The sequence below is a fragment of the Phocoena sinus genome, chromosome 4 (genome assembly GCF_008692025.1).
Source record: "Phocoena sinus isolate mPhoSin1 chromosome 4, mPhoSin1.pri, whole genome shotgun sequence".
NCBI lineage: Eukaryota > Metazoa > Chordata > Mammalia > Artiodactyla > Phocoenidae > Phocoena > Phocoena sinus.
Window position 1 is genome coordinate 40,585,360 of NC_045766.1, and position 24,696 is coordinate 40,610,055.

At 41.3% G+C, this 24,696-nt stretch overlaps 1 protein-coding gene and 1 long non-coding RNA gene across 2 annotated transcripts in view; both read left to right on the plus strand.

The window, feature by feature from the left end:
- The window catches only part of PPM1L (protein phosphatase, Mg2+/Mn2+ dependent 1L), a 340,516-nt gene that overhangs the window by 291,156 nt on the left and 24,664 nt on the right, over positions 1-24,696 (plus strand). The window lies entirely within an intron of this gene.
- On the plus strand, positions 7,616-23,156 carry LOC116752827. Its single transcript, XR_004349599.1, has 3 exons — positions 7,616-7,778; positions 17,628-17,631; positions 22,861-23,156. It is a non-coding gene; the product is annotated as an uncharacterized LOC116752827 (long non-coding RNA).

The window sequence follows — 24,696 nt, forward strand, 5'->3', positions numbered from 1 at the left end:
TCATTGTGTCCTCTGAAGCATCCTCTCAGGTAGTTATGTGAAAGAGTCAGATTTAGTGAGCAAATGAGGAAGCTGAATTTCAGAGGGCTAATAGCTTGCCAAGGCCAGGGTCATACAACTAGTAAATAAGGAGCTAAGATTTGAAACTCCTGCCATCTCACGCCAAAGCTTAATTATTTCCACTAATGATGCCTAAATGGAATCATATGAAATCAGCCTGCACGCCTTAGAATGATGTCATAACATTCAAATAAATAAGGTACGTGAAAGCACTTAGACAAGAAAGCTATATGCAAGCAGGATAGTTTTAATTTCCACTATTAACATCAAAAGTAGTATCTGAAAGCATAAAAGACACTTCACAATAATCTCTAAAAGTACATTCTTGATGGCCCCCCAAGAAAAGAATTTTAATATATTACCATATTCTCTTGACTTTGCTGTTTATCACTACCCCCAGAGCTCATTTTTATACATACCATTTTGTGGAAACCATCTCCCCACTCTACTATCACACACATACCCCATAGCATTTCTCCCTTCCTGGCTATTCTGCCAGGAAGATATTCCTATCACCACCACTATCCTGGTATTCCTATCGCCACTCTAATCATTACATTCCCTGCTATACTATTCCCAACACCAAATCGACTAATTAACAATCGCACAGTTTCCATCCAACAATGATTAACCAAACTTACATCAAAACAACTAATAAATACACATAACCCCAAGGGACAAACCTGATCTCTAATACTCATCTCACTTCTCCTATTTATTGCCTCTACAAATCTTGGAATATTACCCCACTCATTTATACCTACCACCCAACTCTCAATAAATTTAGGAATAGCTATTCCTCTATGAGCCGGTACTGTCATTACAGGCTTCCCTAATAAGGCAAAAATATCCTTAGCCCACCTTCTACCACAAGGCACACCCACTTTCCTCATTCCCATATTAGTAATTATCAAAACTATTAGCCTACTTATTCAACCAGTAGCACTAGCCATACAACTAACTGCCAACATTACAGCAGGCCACTTGTTATTACATCTAATTGGAAGTACAACTCTCACACTAGTAAGTACCAGCCTATTCACAGCCCTCATCACATTCACCATCCTCACTCCATTAACCATCCTCGAATTCGCTGTCGCCTTAATTCAAGCCTACGTATTCACTCTACTAGTAAGCTTATACTTGCATGACAATATATAATGACCCACCAAACCCATTCATATCACATAGTAAATCCCAGTCCTTGACCCCTTACAGGAGCTCTCTCAGCACGTCTTATAACATCAGGCCTAATCATATGATTCCACTTCAACTCAACAATCCTACTAGTTTTAAGTTTACTAACAAATATTCTAACAATATACCAATGGTGACGAGATATTATCCGAGAAAGCACTTTCCAAGGCCACCACACACCAACCGTCCAAAAAGGACTTCGATATGGAATAATCTTATTTATCCTATCAGAAGTCCTATGTTTTACAGGCTTCTTCTGAGCCTTTTACCACTGAAGCCTTACCCCCACTCCTGAACTAGGTGGATGCTGACCACCAACAGGCATCCACCCTCTAAATCCCCTAGAAGTCCCACTTCTCAATACCTCTGTATTATTAGCCTCTGGCGTATCTATCACCTGAGCCCATCAGTCTCATAGAAGGAAACCGCAAACACATACTTCAAGCTCTTTTCGTCACAATCATGCTCGGCCTTTATTTTACCCTACTCCAAGCATCAGAATACTATGAAGCCCCATTCACAATCTCCGACGGAATCTACGGACCCACTTTCTTTGTGGCCACAGGCTTCCATGGACTACGTCATTATCGGATCCACTTTCCTCACTGTTTGCTTTATACGCCAAATAAAATTCCACTTTACATCAAGCCACGACTTTGACTTCGAAGCCGCTGCTTGATACTGACATTTCGTAGACGTTGTCGGGCTATTTCTCTATGTATCTATCTATTGATGAGGTTCATAGTCCTTTTAGTATTAACAAGTACAACTGACTTCCAATCAGTTAGATTCAGTGCACCCCGATAAAGAACAATAAATCTCCTACTAACACTAACAAATACAACTCTAGCCTTACTACTCGTATTTATCGCTTTCTGACTCCCTCAGCTAAACGTATACGCAGAAAAAACAAGTCCCTACGAATGCGGTTTCGACCCAATAGGGTCCGCTCACCTACCCTTCTCCATAAAATTCTTCCTGGTAGCAATTACTTTCCTCCTCTTTGACCTAGAAATCGCCCTCCTACTCCCCCTACCCTGAGCAACCCAAACAAATAACCTAAAAATAATACTCACTATGACCCTATTCTTAATCTCCCTACTAGCAGCTAGCCTAGCCTACGAATGAACCCGAAAGGGCTTAGAATGAGATAAATATGGTACTTAGTTTAAAATAAAACAAGTGATGTCGACCCACTAGACTGTGATCCAAACTCACAAATACCAAGTGTCTCTAATCCATATAAATATCCTAATAGCCTTCACCATATCCCTCACGGGTTTATTAATATACCGATCCCACCTAATATCCGCATTACTCTGCTTAGAAGGCATAATACTATCACTGTTCATTCTAGCAGCCCTCACAATCCTAAACTCACACTTCACTCTAGCCAGCATGATACCAATTATCCTCCTAGTATTTGCAGCCTGTGAAGCAGCTATCGGACTAGCCCTATTAGTCATAATCTCCAACACATACGGCACTGACTACGTACAAAACCTTAACCTCCTCCAGTGCTAAAATTCATTATTCCTACCATCATACTGATACCCCTAACTTGATTATCAAAACACAGCTCTATCTGAATTAACACCACAACCCACAGTTTACTAATCAGCTTTACAAGCCTACTCCTACTGAATCAATTCAACGACAACAGTCTCAATTACTCTCTGATATTCTTCTCTGACCCCCCTTTCTACACCACTCTTAATCCTGACAATATGCCTCCTTCCCTTAATACTAATAGCAAGCCAGTCCCACCTTCTCAAAGAACCACTCGTCCGAAAAAAAACTTCACATTACGATACTAATTATGTTACAAACTCTTCTAATTATAACATTCACTGCCACAGAACTAATCCTATTCTACATCATATTTGAAGCTACACTAATCCCCACTCTCATCATTATCACCCGCTGAGGTAACCAAACAGAACGACTCAATGCAGGACTCTACTTCCTATTCTACACACTCATAGGATCACTCCCCTTGCTAGTAGCACTAACATACTTACAAAACACACCAGGATCTCTAAACTTTCTATTATGACAACACTGAGCCCAACCACTACCCACTTCCTGATCTAATATCCTCATATGACTAGCCTGCATAATAGCTTTTCTAGTAAAAATACCCCTTTACGGTCTACATCTTTGATTATCCAAAACACACGTAGAGGCCCCCATCGCAGGTTCAATAGTCCTTGCAGCTGTATTACTAAAACTCGGAGGCTACGGCATGCTATGAATTACATCAATTCTTAACCCTCTAACAGAACATACAGCTTACCCCTTCCTCATGCTATCCTTATGAGGAATAATCATAACCAGCTCCATCTGTTTACGTCAAACAGACCTGAAATCACTCATCGCATACTCCTCCATCAGCCACATGGCACTCGTTATCGCAGCTATCCTCATCCAAACCCCTTGAAGCTACATAGGAGCTACCGCTCTAATAGTCGCCCACGGCCTTACATCCTCTATACTGTTCTGTCTAGCAAACTCGAACTATGAACGAATCCACAGCCGAACCATAATCCTAGCACGAGACCTACAAATCTTTCTCCCACTAATAACGACCTGATGACTACTAGCAAGCCTAACAAACCTCGCTCTACCCCCCACCATCAACCTGATCGGAGAACTACTTGTAGTTATATCAGCTTTCTCATGATCAAACCTCACTATTATCCTAATGGGAACAAATATTGTAATCACAGCCCTTTACTCCCTATACATGTTAATCACGACACAACGCGGCAAACATACTCACCATATTAACAACCTCACCCCCTCTTTCACATGAGAACACGCCTTAATAGCCCTACACATCATTCCCTTACTACTCTTATCATTAAGTCCCCAAATCATCTTAGGCCCCCTTTATTGTAAGTATAGTTTTAAAAGAACACTAGTTTGTGAAGCTAGTAATAGAAGATCAAAACTTCTTACTGGAGGGTGGGAGGGGGGGAGACACCAGAGGGGAGACATATGGGAACATATGTATATGTATACCTGATTCACTTTGTTATGGGGCAGAAACTAACACACCATTGTAAAGCAATTATACCCCAATAAAGATGTTAAAAAAACAAAAAAACTTCTTACTTACCGAAAAAATACTGCAAGAACTGCTAACTCATGCCCCCCACATCTAACAGTGTGGCTTTTTCAAACTTTTAAAGGATAACAGTTATCCATTGGTCTTAGGAACCAAAACATTGGTGCAACTCCAAATAAAAGTAATAAACCTATTTACTTCCTCTGCTTTACTCACATTACTAATATTAACTGCCCCCATCGTAATAGCTAACACAAACCTCTACAAAAGCGACAAGTACCAACACTATGTAAAAAATATCACCCTTTCCGCCTTCATCACTAGCCTGATCCCAATAATATTTCTTCACACAAACCAAGAAGCACTCATTTCAAACTGACACTGAATTACCATCCAAACCCTTAAACTATCACTTAGCTTCAAAATAGACTACTTCTCACTCATATTCATACCTGTAGCACTATTTATTACATGATCTATCATGGAATTCTCAATATGATATATACACTCTGACCCCCACATCAACCAATTCTTCAAATACCTACTTATTTTCCTCATCACCATACTCATCCTCGTCACAGCTAATAATCTTTTCCAACTATTCATTGGGTGAGAAGGAGTAGGTATTATATCCTTCTTGCTAACTGGCTGATGATTCGGACAGACAGATGCTAATACAGCTGCCCTCCAAGCAATCTTATATAATCGCATCGGAGATACTGGATTCCTCATGTCAATAGCATGATTCTTATTTAACATAAACGCATGAGACTTACAACAAATTTTCATACTCAACCAAAACTCCTCAAATCTTCCCCTCATAGGACTTGTACTAGCCGCAGCTGGAAAATCAGCCCAATTTGGACTACACCCCTGACTCCCTTCAGCAATAGAAGGTCCCACCCCAGTCTCGGCCTTACTCCATTCAAGCACACTAGTCGTAGCAGGGATTTTCCTACTTATCCGTTTCTACCCTTTAATAGAAAACAACAGACTCATTCAAACAGTAAACCCTTCTCTAGGTGCCCTCGCCACTTTCTTCACAGCCATTTGCACTCTCACCCAAAATGATATCAAAAAAATTATTGCTTTCTCCACCTCCAGCCAACTTGGCCTAATAATAGTAACAATCGGTCTTAACCAACCTCACCTAGCATTCCTACACATTTGCACACATGCCTTCTTCAAAGCCATATTATTCTTATGTTCCGGCTCCCTCATTCATAACCTAAACAACGAACAAGACATTCGAAAAATAAGAGGACTATTCAAAACTCTTCCCTTCACCACAACCGCCCTTATCATCGCACTTACAGGAATACCATTCCTCACAGGGTTCTACTCTAAGGACCCTATCATCGAAGCCACCACTTCGTCTTATACCAACGCCTGAGCCCTATTACTGACCTTAACCGCTACCTCCCTCACAGCTATTTACAGCACTCGCATTGTCTTCTTTACTAGGACAACCTCGCTTCCCTCCCCTCATAAACATTAATGAAAATAACCCTATATTAATTAACCCTATCAAACGCTTTTAATTGGAAGTATCTTCGCCGGATTTATCCTCTCCAACAATATCCCTCCAATAACCACCCCCTTAATAACTATACCCTTACACCTAAGACTAACAGCTCTCGCAATAACAACCTTAGGCTTTATTCTCGCATTCGAAATTAACACCTATACACAAAACTTAAAATACCTACATCCATCAAACGCCACTAAATTTTCCACTTTATTAGGATATTTCCCCACAATTATACATCGCCTACCCCCTCACCTAAACCTAATAATAAGCCAAAAACTAGCAACTTCCTTACTAGACCTAACCTGAATAGAAACCATCCTACCAAAAACTACAGCCTCCATTCTTCCACACTAACCCCAAACCAAAAAGGCCTTATCAAACTCTACTTCCTGTCTTTCCTCATCACTATTACCCTTAGCATAATCTTATTTAATTACCCCGAGTAATCTCCATAATAACTACAACACCAATAAACAATGATCAACCTGTAACAATAACCCATCAAGTATCACAGCTATATAAAGCAGCAATTCCTATAGCCTCCTCACTAAAAAATCCCAAATCCCCCGTATCATAAATAACCCAATCCCCCAACCCATTAAGTTCAAATACAATATCCACCTTCTCACTCTCTCAAACGTACAACACCACTAAAAACTCCGTCATTAAACCTAAAAGAAATCCCCCTAACACAACTTTATTAGAAACCCAAACCTCAGGATATTGCTCAGTGGCTATACCTGTAGTATAACCAAATACAACTAACATTCCTCCCAAATAAATCAAAAATACTATTAATCCTAAAAATGAACCACCAAAACTGAAAACAATCCCGCACCCTACGGCACCACCCACAATCAACCCTAAACCCCCATAAATAGGTGAAGGCTTTGAAGAAAGCCCCACAAGACTAATTACAAAATTAATGCTTATAATAAAAACAATGTATGCCATCATTATTCTCACATGGACTTCAACCATGACCAATGACCAACATTCGAAAAACACACCCACTAATCAAAATCCTCAATGATACATTTATTGATCTCCCCACCCCATCAAATATCTCTTCATGATGAAATTTTGGCTCCCTACTCGGTCTCTGCCTAATCATACAAATCTTAACAGGCCTATTCCTAGCAATACACTACACACCAGACACCTCAACTGCCTTCTCATCCGTCACACACACATCTGCCGAGACGTTAATTACGGCTGCAGACGGAGCCTCTATATTCTTCATCTGCCTTTATGCTCACATTGGACGTGGCCTATACTCTGGCTCCCACGCCTTCCACGAAACATGAAACATTGGTGTACTATTATTATTCACAGTTATAGCTCCCGCATTCGTAGGTCACGTCCTACCTTGAGGGCAAATATTCTGAGGCACAACCGTTCTTACTAACCTCCGATCAGCAATCCCCTGTATCGGGACTACTTTTTTCCGTAGACAAAGCAACACTAACATGCTTCTTCGCCTTCCACTTTATCCTTCCATTTATCATTACAGCACTAGCAGCCGTCCACCTACTATTCCTTCACGAAACGGGATCTAATAATCCCACAGGAATTCCATCCAATATAGACAAAATCCCATTCCATCCCTACTACACAATCAAAGACATTCTAGGTGCTTTACTACTAATCTTAACCCTACTCGCACTAACCCTGTTCACACCCGACCTACTAGGAGACCCTGACAACTACACCCCAGCAAACCCACTAAGCACCCCAGCACACATTAAACCAGAGTGATACTTTGTGTTTGCATATGCAATTCTATGATCAATCCCTAATAAACTAGGAGGAGTATTAGCACTACCACTCTCCATCCTCATCCTAATATTCATCCCAATACTCCAAACATCTAAACAACGAAGCATAATATTCCGACCCTTTAGCCAGCTCTTATTCTGAGTACTAGTTGCAGACCTCCTAACCTTAACATGAATTGGAGGCCAACCCGTAGAACACCCATACATTATTGTAGGTCAGTTAGCATCCATCCTATACTTTCTCCTAATCCTAGTATTAATACCAGTAACTAGCCTTATCGAAAACAAACTCCTAAAATGAAGAGTCTTTGTAGTATAACAAAATACCCCGGTCTTGTAAACCGGAAAAGGAGAAATTCATCCCTCCCTAAGACTCAAGGAAGAGGTATTAAACCTCACCACCAACACCCAAAGCTGGAATTCTACATAAACTATTCCTTGAAAAAGTTTATTGTAGAATAACCACAACACTACAGTACTATGTCAGTACTGAAAGTAATTTATTTTAGAACATTTCTGTTGTTCATATTACATGCATATGTATGTCCACATATCAGTAATAGCGTCTTCCTGTAAATGTTTACATGTACATGCTGTGTATTACTGTGCATTCATTTATTTTCCATACGGTCAGTTAAAGCTCGTATTAAATTTTATTTTACATATTACATATTATTGATCGTACATAGTACATGTCATTAAATAAATTTATATCCACTAACACTATGGCCACTCCATTAGATCACGAGCTTAATCACCATGCCGCGTGAAACCAGCAACCCGCTGGGCACGGATCCCTCTTCTCGCACCGGGCCCATACATCGTGGGGGTAGCTAACGGTGATCTTTATAAGACATCTGGTTCTTACTTCAGGACCATTTTAACTTAAAATCGCCCACTCGTTCCCCTTAAATAAGACATCTCGATGGATTAATGACTAATCAGCCCATGCTCACACATAACTGAGATACCATACATTAGGTATTTTTTATTTTTGATGGTGGGGGGGCCCTGCACAGACTCAGCTATGACCTTAAAAGGTCTCGTCACAGTCAAGCAAATTGTAGCTGGACTTGTATGTAGTTTTGATTTGAGCAGCACAACCAACGTGTGCAGTTAAATTAATGGTCACAGGACACAGTACTCCACTATTCCCCCCCCGGGCTCAAAAAACTGTATCTCATAGGGGTCCAAACCCCCATTACCCCCTACAAAACTGACCGTCTACTTAGATATTCACCACCCCCCTAGACAGCTTCGTCCCTAGATCCACGAGTATTTTTTTTCGTAAATCAATACTAAATCTGACACAAGCCCCATAATGAAATTATACGAATATCTTTTGTACTCCACAGGTTAATGTAGCTTAAATTTTTCACAAAGCAAGACACTGAAAATGTCTAGATGGGCTTCGCCAGCCCCATCAACATAAAGGTTTGGTCCCAGCCTTTCTATTAGTTCTTAACAGACTTACACAGGCAAGCATCCACACACCCCGGTGAGAATGCCCTCCAAATCATAAAGATCAAAAGGAGCGGGTATCAAGCACACTGCACTAGCAGCTCACGACACCTTGCTTAGCCACACCCCCACGGGACACAGCAGTGATAAAAATTAAGCCATGAACGAAAGTTTGACTAAGTTATGTTAGCTAGGGTTGGTAAACTTTGTGCCAGCCACCGCGGTCATACGATTGACCCAAATTAATAGAGACCCGGCGTAAAGAGTGTTAAGGAATCATACAAAATAAAGTCAAATCCTAATTAAGCTGGAAAAAGCCATAATTAAAACTAAGCCAAACCACGAAAGTGACTTTAGTACAACCTGAATACACGACAACTGAGACCCAAACTGGGATTAGATACCCCACTATGCTTAGTCGTAAACCTAAATAGTCCCAAAACAAGACTATTCGCCAGAGTATTACTGGCAACAGCCTAAAACTCAAAGGACTTGGCGGTGCTTCATATCCCTCTAGAGGAGCCTGTTCTGTAACCGATAAAGCCCAATCAACCTCACCAACGCTTGCTACTTCAGTCTATATACTGCCATCTTCAGCAAACCCTAAAAGGGAACGAAAGTAAGCATAACTACCATACATAAAAACGTTAGGTCAAGGTGCAACCTATGGGTTGGGAAGAAATGGGCTACATTTTCTATAATAAGAGCACCCCTTATATCCACACGAAAGTTTTTATGAAACCTAAAAACTAAAGGAGGATTTAGTAGTAAATTAAGAGCAGAGTGCTTAATTAAATAAGGCCATGAAGCACGCACACACCTCCCGTCACCCTCCTCAAGTATCACAGCAAAACCCCAGTTCACTAACCCATGCTAAGCAACTATACGAGAGGACACAAGTCGTAACAAGGTAAGCATACTGGAAAGTGTGCTTGGATAAAACAAGATATAGCTTAAACAAAGCATCTAGTTTACACCTAGAAGATTCCACAACCCGTGTATATCTTGAACTATACCTAGCCCATACCCTCTCCACCGCTACTACCATAAACTAATCAAATAAAACATTTACCATACATCTAAAGTATAGGAGATAGAAATTTAATCATCAATGGCACTATAGAGAAAGTACCATAAGGGAAAGATGAAAGAATTATTAAAAGTAAAAAAAAAAGCAAAGCTTACCCCTTGTACCTTTTGCATAATGACTTAACTAGTAATAACTTAGCAAAGAGACCTTAAGCTAAATTACCCGAAACCAGACGAGCTACTTACAAGCAGTAACTAGAACAAACTCATCTATGTGGCAAAATAGCGAGAAGACCTATAAGTAGAGGTGAAAAGCCTAACGAGCCTGGTGATAGCTGGTTGTCCAAGAAAGGAATTTCAGTTCAACATTAAATAATACTAAAAACCACATCAAGTTTTAACATATATTTAATTGTTAGTCTAAAAAGGTACAGCTTTTTAGAAATGGATACAACCTTTGCTAGAGAGTAATATAAACCTAAACCATAGTTGGCCTAAAAGCAGCCACCAATTAAGAAAGCGTTCAAGCTCAACAACAAAACTACGTTTTAATTTCAACAATAAATAAATTAACTCCTAGCCTGATTATTGGACTTATAGAAGTAACACTGTTAATATGAGTAACAAGAAATTTTTCTCCTCGCACAAGCTTACATCAGTAACTGATAATATACTGATAAACAGTTAATAAATATAAACCAACACTAAATTATTTATTAAATACACTGTTAACCCAACACAGGTGTGCATTAAGGAAAGATTTAAAAAAGTAAAAGGAACTCGGCAAACACAAACCCCGCCTGTTTACCAAAAGCATCACCTCTAGCATAACCAGTGTTAGAGGCACTGCCTGCCCTGTGACAATCGTTATACGGCCGCGGTATACTGACTGTGCAAAGGTAGCATAATCACTTGTTCTCTAAATAAGGACTTGTATGAATGGCCACACGAGGGTTTTACTGTCTCTTACTTTTTTTTTTTTTTTTTTTTTTTTTGCGGTATGCGGGCCCCTCACTGTTGTGGCCTCTCCCGTTGCAGAGCACAGGCTCCGGACGCACAGGCTCAGCAGCCATGGCTCACGGGCCCAGCCGCTCCGCGGTATGTGGGATCTTCCCGGACCGGGGCACGAACCCGTGTCCCCTGCATCGGCAGGCAGACTCTCAACCACTGCGCCACCAGGGAAGCCCATGTCTCTTACTTTTAATCAGTGAAATTGACCTCCCCGTGAAGAGGCGGGGATAATAAAATAAGACGAGAAGACCCTATGGAGCTTCAATTAATCAACCCAAAAATCACAAAATAAAACCGCCAAGGGATAACAAAGTTTTATATGGGCTGACAATTTCGGTTGGGGTGACCTTGGAGTACAAAAAAACCTCCGAGTGATGAAAGCCTAGGCCTACTAGCCAAAGTGTAATATCACTTATTGATCCAAATTTTTGATCAACGGAACAAGTTACCCTAGGGATAACAGCGCAATCCTATTCTAGAGTCCATATCGACAATAGGGTTTACGACCTCGATGTTGGATCAGGACATCCTAATGGTGCAGCAGCTATTAAGGGTTCGTTTGTTCAACGATTAAAGTCCTACGTGATCTGAGTTCAGACCGGAGTAATCCAGGTCGGTTTCTATCTATTACGCATTTCTCCCAGTACGAAAGGACAAGAGAAATAAGGCCAACTTCAAAGAAGCGCCTTTAAATAATTAGTGATTCAATCTCAACTTAATAAATTAGCGCAAATATACTTTGCCCAAGACCAGGGCTTTGTTGAGGTGGCAGAGTACGGCAATTGCATAAAACTTAAGCTTTTACACCCAGAGGTTCAAATCCTCTCCCCAACAAAATGTTTATAATTAACATCCTAACACTCATTCTCCCTATCCTTCTAGCTGTAGCATTTCTAACACTAGTAGACCGTAAAATCCTAGGCTACATACAGTTCCAAAAAGGACCAAACATCGTAGGCCCACATGACCTGCTACAACCCTTCGCCGATGCAATCAAACTATTCACTAAAGAACCCCTATGACCAGCCACATCCTCCACCGCTATATTCATCATCGCACCCGTACTTGCCTTAACTCTAGCCCTCACAATATGAAGCCCCCTACCCATACCATACCCCCTCATCAACATAAACCTAGGAGTACTATTCATATTAGCAATATCCAGCCTAGCCGTCTACTCTATCCTATGATCCGGCCGAGCTTCCAACTCAAAATACGCACTAATTGGAGCTCTCCGAGCAGTAGCCAATCTCATATGAAGTGACACTAGCCATCATCCTCCTATCAGTACTCCTAATAAACGGCTCATTTACTCCATCCACACTAACCACCACACAAGAACAACTATGCTTATTTTTTCCTTCATGACCATTGGCCATAATATGATTCATTTCTACCCTAGCAGAAACCAACCGGGCCCCCTTTGACCTAACAGAAGGAGAATCAGAGCTCGTATCCGGCTTTAATGTGGAATATGCAGCAGGCCCTTTCACCCTATTCTTCCTAGCAGAATATGCCAATATCATCATAATAAATATATTTACAACTATCCTCTTTCTAGGAGCATTCCACGACCCCTACACACCAGAACTACACACAACAAACCTCATTGTCAAAACACTACTACTCACAATATCTTTCCTATGAATTCGAGCATCCTACCCCCAATTCCGATATGATCAATTAATACATCTAGTCTGAAAAAACTTCCTTCCCCTAACACTAGCCCTCCGTATGTGACACGTCTCACTACCCATTATAACAGCAGGCATCCCCCCTCAAACATAAAAGATAAGAAATATGTCTGACAAAAGAGTTACTTTGATAGAGTAAATAATAGAGGTTCAAACCCTCTTATTTCTAGAATAATAGGAATCGAACCTACCCCTAAGAATTCAAAATTCTCCGTGCTACCATGTCACACTATAGTCTATAGTAAGGTCAGCTAGACAAGCTATCGGGCCCATACCCCGAAAATGTTGGTTTATATCCTTCCCATACTAATAAACCCATTCATCTCCATCATCCTAATAACCCTCATCCTAGGCACAGTAATCGTAACCACCAGCTCCCACTGACTATTCGCCTGAATTGGACTAGAAATAAATACAATAGCCATCATTCCCATCATCATAAAAAATTCTAGCCCCCGAGCCACAGAAGCCTCAACTAAATATTTCCTAACACAAACCACCGCATCCACGCTACTCACACTAGCCGTTATCAATAACCTGCTACACTCCGGCCAGTGAACCATCACAAAACTATTCGACCCACAGCATCCATCCTAATAACAATGGCCCTAGCCATTAAACTAGGACTCTTCCCCTTTCACTTTTGAGTACCAGAGGTTACACAAGGTGTCCCCCTAACCACAGGACTGACCCTACTTACATGACAAAAACTCGCACCCACTTCAATCCTCTATCAAATTTCACCATCAATCAATCTACACCTAATACTATATCCTTACTCTCTATCCTAAACGGAGGCTGAGGCGGACTAAACCAAACGCAACTTCGAAAGATTTACTCATCAATCGCCCACATAGGATGAATAACAACTATCCTACTATATAATCCAACCCTCACTTTACTGAACCTAGTAATCTACATCACAGCAACTTTCACCATATTCATGTTGTTCATCCAAAACTCAACCACCACCACATTACCATTATCCCAAACATGAAACATAATGCCTGTTACCACAGCCCTCACCATACTCACCTTACTCTCCATAGGAGGGCTCCCCCCACTTACAGGATCCATACCCAAATGAATAGTTATTCAAGAACTAACAAAAAACGATATTCTTGTTCTACCAACCCTCATAGCCATCACAGCACTACTCAATCTATATTTCTACATACGCCTCGCCTACTCCACAGCATTAACCCTATTTCCCTCTACAAACAACATAAAAATAAAATGACAGTTTCACTCCACAAAACGAATGACCCTTCTACCAACAGCAATTGTATTATCCACAATTACTCTTAACCCTCACACCAACATTCTCCATTTTACTCTAGGAGTTTAGGTTAAATCAGACCAAGAGCCTTCAAAGCCCTAAGCAAGTATAATTTACTTAACCCCTGCCTAATAAGGATTGCGAGACCGTGTCTTACATCAATTGAATGCAAATCAAACACTTTAATTAAGCTGAATCCTCACTAGATTGGAGGGATACATCTCCCACAAACTTTTAGTTAACAGCTAAATACCCTAGTCAACTGGCTTCAATCTACTTCTCCCGCCGCGAGAAAAAAAAGGCGGGAGAAGTCCCGGCAGGATTGAACTGCTTGCTTGAATTTGCAATTCAAAATGATAATTCACCACAGGACTTGGCAAAAAGAGGACTCTACCCCTGTCTTTAGATTTACAGTCTAATGCCTACTCGGCCATTTTACCTATGTTCATAAATCGCTGACTATTCTCAACCAACCACAAAGATATTGGTACCTTATACCTGTTATTTGGTGCCTGAGCAGGAATAGTAGGCACTGGCCTAAGCTTATTAATTCGCGCTGAACTGGGTCAACCTGGCACACTAATCGGAGATGACCGAGTTTACAACGTACTAGTAACAGCCCATGCCTTCGTGATAATTTTCTTCATGGTCATGCCTATCATAATTGGTGGGTTCGGAAATTGACTAGTCCCTCTAATAATTGGAGCACCTGACGTAGCTTTTCCCCGTATAAATAATATAAGCTTCTGACTACTTCCTCCTTCCTTTCTACTACTAATAGCATCCTCAATAGTTGAAGCCGGCGCAGGCACGGGCTGAACTGTATACCCGCCTCTGGCTGGAAATCTAGCACATGCAGGAGCCTCAGTAGACCTTCCCGTTTTCTCCCTACATCTAGCCGGCGTATCCTCAATCCTTGGAGCCATCAATTTCATTACGACCATTATTAATATAAAACCACCCGCTATAACCCAATACCAAACACCCCTCTTCGTATGATCAGTCCTAGTTACAGCAGTATTACTCTTACTATCACTACCCGTCCTAGCAGCCGGAATTACCATACTATTGACTGACCGAAACCTAAACAAACTTTTTCGATCCCGCAGGAGGAGGCGACCCAATCCTGTACCAACACTTATTTTGATTCTTTGGCCACCGCGAAGTATATATTCTAATCCTACCTGGCTTCGGAATAATTTCACATATTGTAACCTACTACTCAGGGAAAAAAGAACCTTTTGGATATATAGGAATAGTTTGAGCTATGGTTTCTATTGGGTTCCTAGGCTTTATCGTATGGGCTCATCATATATTCACAGTTGGTATAGACGTAGATACACGAGCATATTTTACATCGGCCACTATAATTATTGCTATCCCCACAGGAGTAAAAGTCTTTAGTTGACTAGCAACACTTCACGGAGGAAATATTAAATGATCTCCGGCTCTAATATGAGCCCTAGGCTTTATCTTCCTATTTACAGTAGGCGGCCTAACTGGAATCGTCCTAGCTAACTCATCATTAGATATTGTTCTCCACGACACCTACTACGTAGTCGCCCACTTTCGCTATGTACTTTCAATAGGAGCTGTCTTCGCCATCATAGGAGGGTTTGTCCACTGATTCCCACTATTTTCAGGCTATACACTCAACTCAACATGAGCAAAAATTCACTTTGTAATCATATTCGTAGGTGTAAATCTAATTCTTCCCACAACACCTCCTAGGCCTATCCAGTATACCTCAACGGTACTCCGACTACCCAGACACCTACACAAGGTGAAATACTATCTCATCAGTGGGCTCTTTCATCTCACTAACAGCAGTTATACTAATAATTTTCATCATCTGAGAGGCATTCACGTCTAAACGAGAGGTACTAACAGTAGATCTCACCTCCACAAATCTTGAATGACTAAATGGGTGTCCTCCACCATACCATACATTTGAAGAACCAGCATACGTCAACCCAAAATGATCAAGAAAGGAAGGAATCGAACCTCCTCTAATCGGTTTCAAGCCAATATCATAACCACTATGTCTTTCTTTATAAATGAGATATTAGTAAAGCCTTACATTAACTTTGTCAAAGTTAAATCACAAGTGAAAATCCTGTATATCTCCATGGCATATCCCTTCCAACTAGGCTTCCAAGACGCAACATCACCTATTATAGAAGAACTCCTATACTTTCATGATCACACATTAATAATCGTCTTCCTAATTAGCTCTCTAGTCCTCTATATTATCACCCTGATACTTACAACCAAACTAACACACACCAGTACAATAGACGCTCAAGAGGTAGAAACTGTTTGAACTATCCTCCTAGCCACCATCTTAATCCTAATCGCCCTGCCCTCCCTACGAATTCTCTACATAATAGATGAAATTAATAACCCCTCTCTTACCGTAAAAACAACAGGACACCAGTGATACTGAAGTTATGAATATACCGACTACGAAGACCTAAACTTCGACTTCTACATAATTCTAACCTCGGACCTAAAACCAGGAGAACTACGACTACTAGAAGTAGATAATCGAATGGTTCTACCCATACAAATAACAATCCGAATATTAGTCTCCTCCGAAGACGTACTACACTCAAGAGCTGTCCCCTCCCTAGGCCTAAAAACAGATGCAATCCCTGGACGCCTAAACCAAACAACCTTAATATCAACACGACCAGGTCTATTCTACGGACAGTGTTCAGAAATCTGCGGCTCAAATCATAGCTTCATACCAATCGTTCTCGAACTAGTACCCCTAGAGAACTTCGAAAAATGATCTGCATCCATATTATAATCTCATTAAGAAGCTAAACTAGCGTTAACCTTTTAAGTTAAAGATTGAGAGCCATAAACTCCCCTTAATGACATGCCACAACTAGATACATCAACATGACTCCTTACCATCCTATCTATATTCCTTACCCTCTTCACGCTATTCCAGCTAAAAATCTCAAAACACTTCCACTCCCCCTCCCCCAAACTAACACTTACCAAAATACAAGAACAACAAACTCCTTGAAACACCACATGAACGAAAATCTATTTACCCCTTTCACAGTCCCACAGGATATAGGGCAGTACTGGTGAAGAGAAACTAGAAGAGAGCAAGCCTTTAACCTCTCTGCCTCAGCAACTATTTAATAAAAGGATGTGACTTGATTATATTCCTGGTATCAGTACCCCATGCCACCTCCCACCCTGTGGCCTCCCTGGGGTCCTGGGAAACCATGGAGAAAAGACTGGGCCCAAGCTGGCCTGTGGAAGCTTGGGAAACTTTCTTGATCTCCTGCCCGCTGATTACCGTGAGAGTACACCATGAGCTGTTTCGTGCCTATCTCAGACGAAACCTTCCAAACTCTCTCCTGTCTTCCATTTTACGATAACCTCTCCATAATTTACCAATCAGCAACCTCCTCCTGTCACCATTACAGTTATATCTTTTAGCAGGAGATACAGAAGTAGGAATTTAGGTATTTAGAGAACCACCAGTTAGAGTCAGACTTGTAGATGGGCCCAAGCTTCCAACAATTTTGCTTCCAAATGTGTTTTTCAAAGCTATATATGTCCTGCCCCATAAACAGAATCCATATATCAAAATCCTAAGTTACATGAAATGAAAGAAAGGTGGTCCCTAATGTACTTACTATATTGTAATCACAACACAGGTTATAGAAACAGCCTCCCCTTGAACCAGAAAGGAAGGTTTCCAGAGGTCATTCGTTTGGTGTAATCCATCAGACCTCAGAAAAGGAATAGGATGTCAAACAAGACTTCCGAGTAAAAGAACAGGAGAAAGAAATCTTAGGCAAAGTAGACTTGTCCGTAAAGACTATATCCCAGTCTCCCTCCTGAAATGGGGACCCAAAATGATTCACCCCTGCGGCGAGCCGCTTCTGACCAGCAGAATGACGAATCACCACACGCTAGATTCTTCTCGCATCACACTTTATTGGAGTACAGCTTGGTTTCGGGCGGATGGAAGGAAGACCCCGTACGCTCGAGCCTGTCTGCTTATATAAGGGCTTAAGGACTCGTGTAAGTCCCTGATTCGTCCGTATGGTTAGCGCATTTCGCAAGCCGGACTTTGGATAGGCCACTGCTTCAAAACCTGATTAGCATATTAGGTGCATACGCCCTAGCGGCATACTTAGTGCATGCGTAATGGCTATCCGGCCGCGCCCTACACACCCCCATTCTGTTTCTTTACCTGCATAAGCTGCAACCGCTGAGGTCCCTTCCAGCAGAAATTCAGGCAGGTGAGAGGCTTGTTTCTGAGAAGTACTAAGGAAGAATCAGCTGCCCTTTATCTGTCTAATTAGGCAAGAGGTCAGGTGTAGTTGAGGCAGAAAGTTCAGGAAGATACCACAGATGCAAGCTGGCAGTAAAGGTGACCTCGTAGTGAAAGGAAACCACAGGGGGCAAATAACCACCGATCAACGACTACATTGCCGGATAACTTCTCAGGCCTTGCTGTGTGTTACCAAAACCAAGAGAGCTTGGTTCACTCGCCTGAGGGCATTTAGCTAGACTGTGAGGCCGGGCTGTCCGATACAAAGCTCGTGTTCTCTCCACAACACTCTTACCTGTTTTTGTTGATGGCAGCCATGTGTTCTGCATCCTGAAGCAGCAACAGCAACGCTCTGTGATGAGGGTTCAGCCTATTTAGCTCACCTGCTGATGGTGCCGTCGCATCCGAAACAGCTTTTCTGTCAAGGGGCCATGGAGTGTGAAATAGGGCGACAAGGGTGCTTCAGTAGCATCTTTCTCTGCCTAGGGGAAGAAGGGGAAGAGAGAGCAAAGTCTAACAGAGCTGGCCTTTTCTCCTTTTGTCTCTCTCCCACCTCTAATTTCCCCCCAGCCCACTTTATTTTCGGGCTTAAACACAAGAAGCCAGTTTTTAAAGTACTTTCTGGTAGTAGTGTCAGTAGATTTAACCAAGTGGGTAAAGTGGAGCCCGTCCCTTTGCCCGTAAGTGGAAGCAATGAAATTGCCTCCATTCCATCCTGTTGGGTTGGGTATCCCAGTATTTTAAAGAGAGTTCCTACTCTCGCTGTGGTTCGTTGTCCATCACTCAACAGGTCACCCTGAGCAATTTGTGAACACCCAAAGTGACTCACAATTTTATTACAAGGACTGTCCTTAGACATAAATGGAGTTAGTCATCACCTACCTGATATACTTTGAAAAACACAAGATTCCCTTACTCAAATACATAGATCCTACTGGTATATGACAATCCCTGAAATCCTACCATTGCAGATTGCTAACCTCATGCTGGTAGATCAAGTTTCTATTATTCAGTGTTCACCTAACACCTAGGATCTTCAAACCAAGGGAATAGAAATCCTAAGGCGGACAGGGGGTGGGCAGTGGGACGGATGATGGAAAAGGAAGGGGTAGAAAAGTGGGAGATTTTGGAGGCTTGGAGCATTGCTGCATTGCTTGTGCAAACAGACCCGAGTAGAGTGGCTCAGTAGACAGAAAAGCCTTAAAGTGTTGGGTCCTGGGGAATGGGGTTAAGGTCCCACAGCCAACCCCACTGTCACCCCCAAGGAGGAGAGAGAGTATGAGATCCTTTGAGACAAAATCAGGCCATCTCACAGTTTTGCTTGAGCTTGCTTCTCCTTATTGAATACGTAAGGAACCTAAACTAAAAGAAGCGGCAGGCAACGCAGGAAGCTCTCAAACTTGATGTAACACATGTGGAGTTTTCATGGTTTACGTGGTACAGGCCCCCTTGGCCAAAAGGGGAAAGAGGTAATTCTGAGAGAAGTCACTATTGCTTTCAAGTCTCTAGAAAGTTGTTTTGACGGTCTTCACAAGTGCAGGGGGCTTGTTGTGTCTCATCGTTTAAAGGCAAGATACTTACAGCTTCTCTTTGTTGTTGATAGAGAAATACTCGCTGAAAGAATGAATCAAAAGAATAGGAGAGGGCTTCCCTGGTGGCGCAGTGGTTGAGAGTCTGCCTGCCAATGCAGGGAACACGGGTTCGTGCCCCGGTCCGGGAAGATCCCACATGCTGCGGAGCAGCTGGGCCCGTGAGCCATGGCCGCTGAGCTTGCGCGTCTGGAGCCTGTGCTCCGCAACGGGAGAGGCCACAATAGTGGCCCGCGTACCGCAAAAAAAAAAAAAAAAAAAAAAAAAAAAGAATAGGAGATGCAGGATTCTCATGACATGAATGGGAGAAGTACAAGGCTAAAACTTACCTCGTCTCAGAATGATTGGTGTATTTCTCAACTGAATAAGATCACGTCTTGGATGGATATAAATGGCGATCCTTGCTAGGAATACCAGAGTTATAGTGACTACACAGATCATTCCATTTTCCCAGTTCCAGGACATCCTAATGGATGATTTTGCCGTCTTCAGGACATCCTTCAGGTTTGAACACGTTAGTCTCTTTTGCAGTGCTTTTTGATTTATAGTCTCACACACTCTGAAAGTGTTGTGGCAGTCCAGCCAACTGATTTCAACATTTCTTGGTTGTCTCCAGTTAATAGGCTGTACATGTAATGTTCTCTTTTATTTTCATCACCAGAAACCACAGAAATAAAAGGGAAATGGTATTCCAGCAAGTCTGAATCAAGCTGAGTCAGATTTCCTAAGGAAGAGAAGATCAGAATCTACTTTGACCTGTTCTATCTTAAATACAGAACTACTTTTAGGACAACATTAATTATTTAAGTCAGTGAGGGGTTATAGAGATCTTCCATGATCATCCTCTTTATGCGATATACTTACTGACTTGACATATCTTTATTTGATAAGTTGTTCACCTCTGGGGATGGCTGGTTATGAGTGCATATATGGAGTAGTAATATAGGGAGAAACTGGAACTTAAAGATTTGGATTTAAGTACAGAAGACCAGACTCCGTAGAAGTTAATATCGTGGACCTCCGATCCAGGGTACCTGAGTGCAAGTCCCATCTTCTCTCTTTAATACCTATGTAACCATGGGCAAATTCCTTAACCTCTTTGTGTCAGTTCCTCCATCTGTAAGGTGGGGATAATGAGAGTATTAGTAGTTGAGTTGCTGTGAGGACTATGGGAATTAATGTGTTTAAAGTACTTAGAACAATGTTTGGTACAGAGTAGACGCTCAATAAACATGAGCTGTTATTATTATCTTTCAGTAAATGGCAAATTTTACTGAGATAGTCATAGAGTTTGGTTAAGTCCAGCCAGGTGCTGGTTAAGACATTGCAGAGCTTGAGGGAATTTTTGATGCAGAGTATGGATTCCTTCTTGTTTATCTTTTTTTTTTCTCCTTTTCCGTGTTTCCTTCAGTCCCTTTGGCTATTTATTATCAACCTGTGGTCAGGACATTCTACATGCATTTAATACTGGAAATTCAAAGGGCTTTCAGAGCAGAGATCCATGGTTTTAAGGGATTTCTGTTAAAGCTAAAAAGATACTTGACAAGTCCATTTTTCCTGCCAAGGATATAAGTGGCGAACACTTATATTCTTGTGTCCATTTCTTCAGCAAGAGGCTAAGTCACATCACCTCACATAAATTTATAGCAGAGGGCTAGTTTTAGGTTGCATATAACAGTAAGTATAGTTGAGAGTTTTATTTTTCTTTTAAAAAGCAAAGTTGATTACATCCTAACACCTTTTCATTCTTTATTGTAAGCACATCTCCTTGGTGTGTATTATAATCCAGTTTCTCCTCTTCAGTAATTAGTCTGAAAATCATGTGAAAAGTCTTCCATTTTCTTCAGTGGTTCTGCCTCTTATCAGTTAAGAGACAGCCTTGAGGACTCTCCTGGGAAAATGATCCAGGTTCTTGGTGCTCTGCCCTCTTAGAAAGCAGAGTGACTGTAGTGGGGAAGCCGTAAGGAGGAGACATGGATTTTTTTCATTTGAAGCTATTTTAGCATTGGAACTTCCAAGGTTCAATTTCTCTTGGAATTTTATGAGGCTCATACCTCATTGTATTTTAAATTTCTACCATTTGGTAAATTTAGGTAGAAAGCATTGAACAAAACTGCTTCCCATCTGCTGAGCAAAATGGAGCCTGAATTAAATAAATTTCTCCAATATAAATGCTAAAATCTGATTTCTGCAAGCCTTTGGACCTTTAAACATTGACTTCCAGAAAGTTGGTCCTGGATCTCAAGCAACATATACTCCCTTTGGAAACTGGGTATAAACCTACCAGGTTTGGGTCTAAGATGGGTTATTCCACTTGTGTACCCTCTCTAAGGCGACAAGGATGTGTCAGAGTTCATGATCATACTTTGAAAACTGTTAGCTGGCCAGTGGCTTGGTGCTTAGTGAAATACATTCTTTTATCTCTGGGTAACCCTTTACTTTCTTCTTTACATTAAGATATTTCTTTCAAGGAGTGACAGTTCAGCAGTTTTTAATCAAAATTCTGAAGTATAATACATAGTTTTAAAATTGTTTCTAAATCATAGCCTTAGAGATTTAATTAGTAAGTAGTGCTTAAACACTCCTCCTCCTTTTTCAAAAGTCCTCAGCTGGATGTCTTCCAGCCATCAAAACAAAGGACTGATATAGCATGTGCTCTTAATTTGAGTTTTTCAAGGCTGGGAATTTCCCATTACACATTACATTTGCAAGCGTGTAAGACCACGTGTTCCCTAACTCTATAAGATTAAACATATGAACTGAAAATAGACCAAAATTAAGTACAGTCATTGACTAACTACAGTGCTGAAATGGGGCACTATAGCATATGGTGGAAATCTTTACTATTAATTAAGTAATCACAGAAAATTCCATACGGATGATTTGTGAACATTCTGAAGTCAGGTTGGGAATGCTTCTTTATCATGTTTTCTTTCTAAACATAATTTTCTTAAATAGCACGTGGGTCTATATAATCATATTTGCAGCTCGACAATGTTTGAGAGCTTTGACATTTCTTAATGTCACTAATTTCCATATTGAGATTTGACATATTTGGACTTACGTTAAATCAGATGTCCTAGTCATCATCATAATAAAAGAATATTTTAAAAATCCTTCTCAAGTATAGAAGAGAAAAAAATCCCCTTTCATTCATTTATTCAACTCCCCCCACCCCATACACACACATGCATAGACACATAGAGCATCCATACATACACGTAATCCAAGCCTTCCTCCCGACCAACTTTGTCTGGCTAACTCCTATTCATCAGTCAAAACTCAGCTCAAATATCTGCTCCTCGTATGATTGCAGGTAGGTTTCTGTGCTTGCCTCTCTCAACTTCGGCCATCATAGAATTGTTTTTCTATTCTCTCCCCACTGACACCCCATTAAACCTTGACTTCTCACGTAGAGACTACATCTTTTGCTTCTGAGCCCCCAGCTCGTGTCAGAATGTCTGGCATAGCAGAAAGTGCTTCTTAAAAGCCTGCTAAATGAATGAATAACTTCAGCCTCTAGGCTAGCTAGCAGAGGAGTTCAGAGGCCAAATAAGCATCATTTATAAACTCAGCCAGAATCTTGTTGCAGCCAGGGTGGCAGAAACCCAGCAAGTCGACAACAATGCCACCCTGGGGTTTAGAGCTCCTTCAGTAGCTGTATGAGGCCAAACCAACACGGAAACCCCATGCTGAGATGCCCTCCCACCTCAGGTCCCTGCTGCCTAGCAGTTTTGCGCTGTCTGTAGGCCACAACCAACTCTCTGTGTGTGGCTCCTACAAATTTTTTGCTTATTCGGGAACTCCAAAAAGTAAAATACGTAGAAGAAACAGTCCCTTGGAGGAGCCCCAAACAAAATCACTTCCATGAATCATACTTAATGTTTTAAAACCTTGTTTTCTATTCAAGTCAGAAGTTGACTTCATGACATTTGCCTGGAAAATAGACTGGAGACCAGTGAAAAAACTGCCTTCAGAAGCCAGTTCAACTTAGGGTGGGTCCAAAAGGGCAATGAGGCTGTGAGAAGCTCCATTTCTCAGCTATCAACCAGAGGGAGGACTTTCCAGGGATCCTGAGAATAGTGTTTAGATAAATGGAGGTTATGCCCCTTGATAGGTTCTTATTTTTCAGTTCAAAAGATGTCTCCTGCAGTTCACATATTAAACAGTCAGGGGTCAAGAGGGGATTTAAACCTACTTAGAGCCCAGTGTTTCCTAATTAATTATAGAATCTCCTTGTTCTTAACTGACCTGGCCAGCTCCTTTATCAGTTATGTTCATGTAGTTGATGCCTTGAGTGTCTATTTAAACCCTTGGGCTTATAACTGCTAAGGCTTTCTTTTCACACTTGGAAAATATGAGACTTTAGGTTTTATTCAATGGAGACTCAAGCCAGCAGCCTGGAATATGCCCCAGTTGTGGGGAGGTGCCCCAAGTACTAGACTGAGCAGCTGAAATGCAGCTTAAGTTCTGGTTAAGCTGCGTTTGAAAATTAATATCACGCAGGGTCATTAGAAGATGTATTTGGTATTCCTTTGCAAACTCTGCAGACTATCTAGCCCTCCCTCAGATGCACCGTAAACATTATATCCTAAATGCCCTAGAGCCCCTTCCAAAGTGACTTAGCCTCAGAGACCCGGGAGAAGGTGTGTGTCTGATGGTGTTTCCAAACTGAGAAGCTCTTTCTCCCT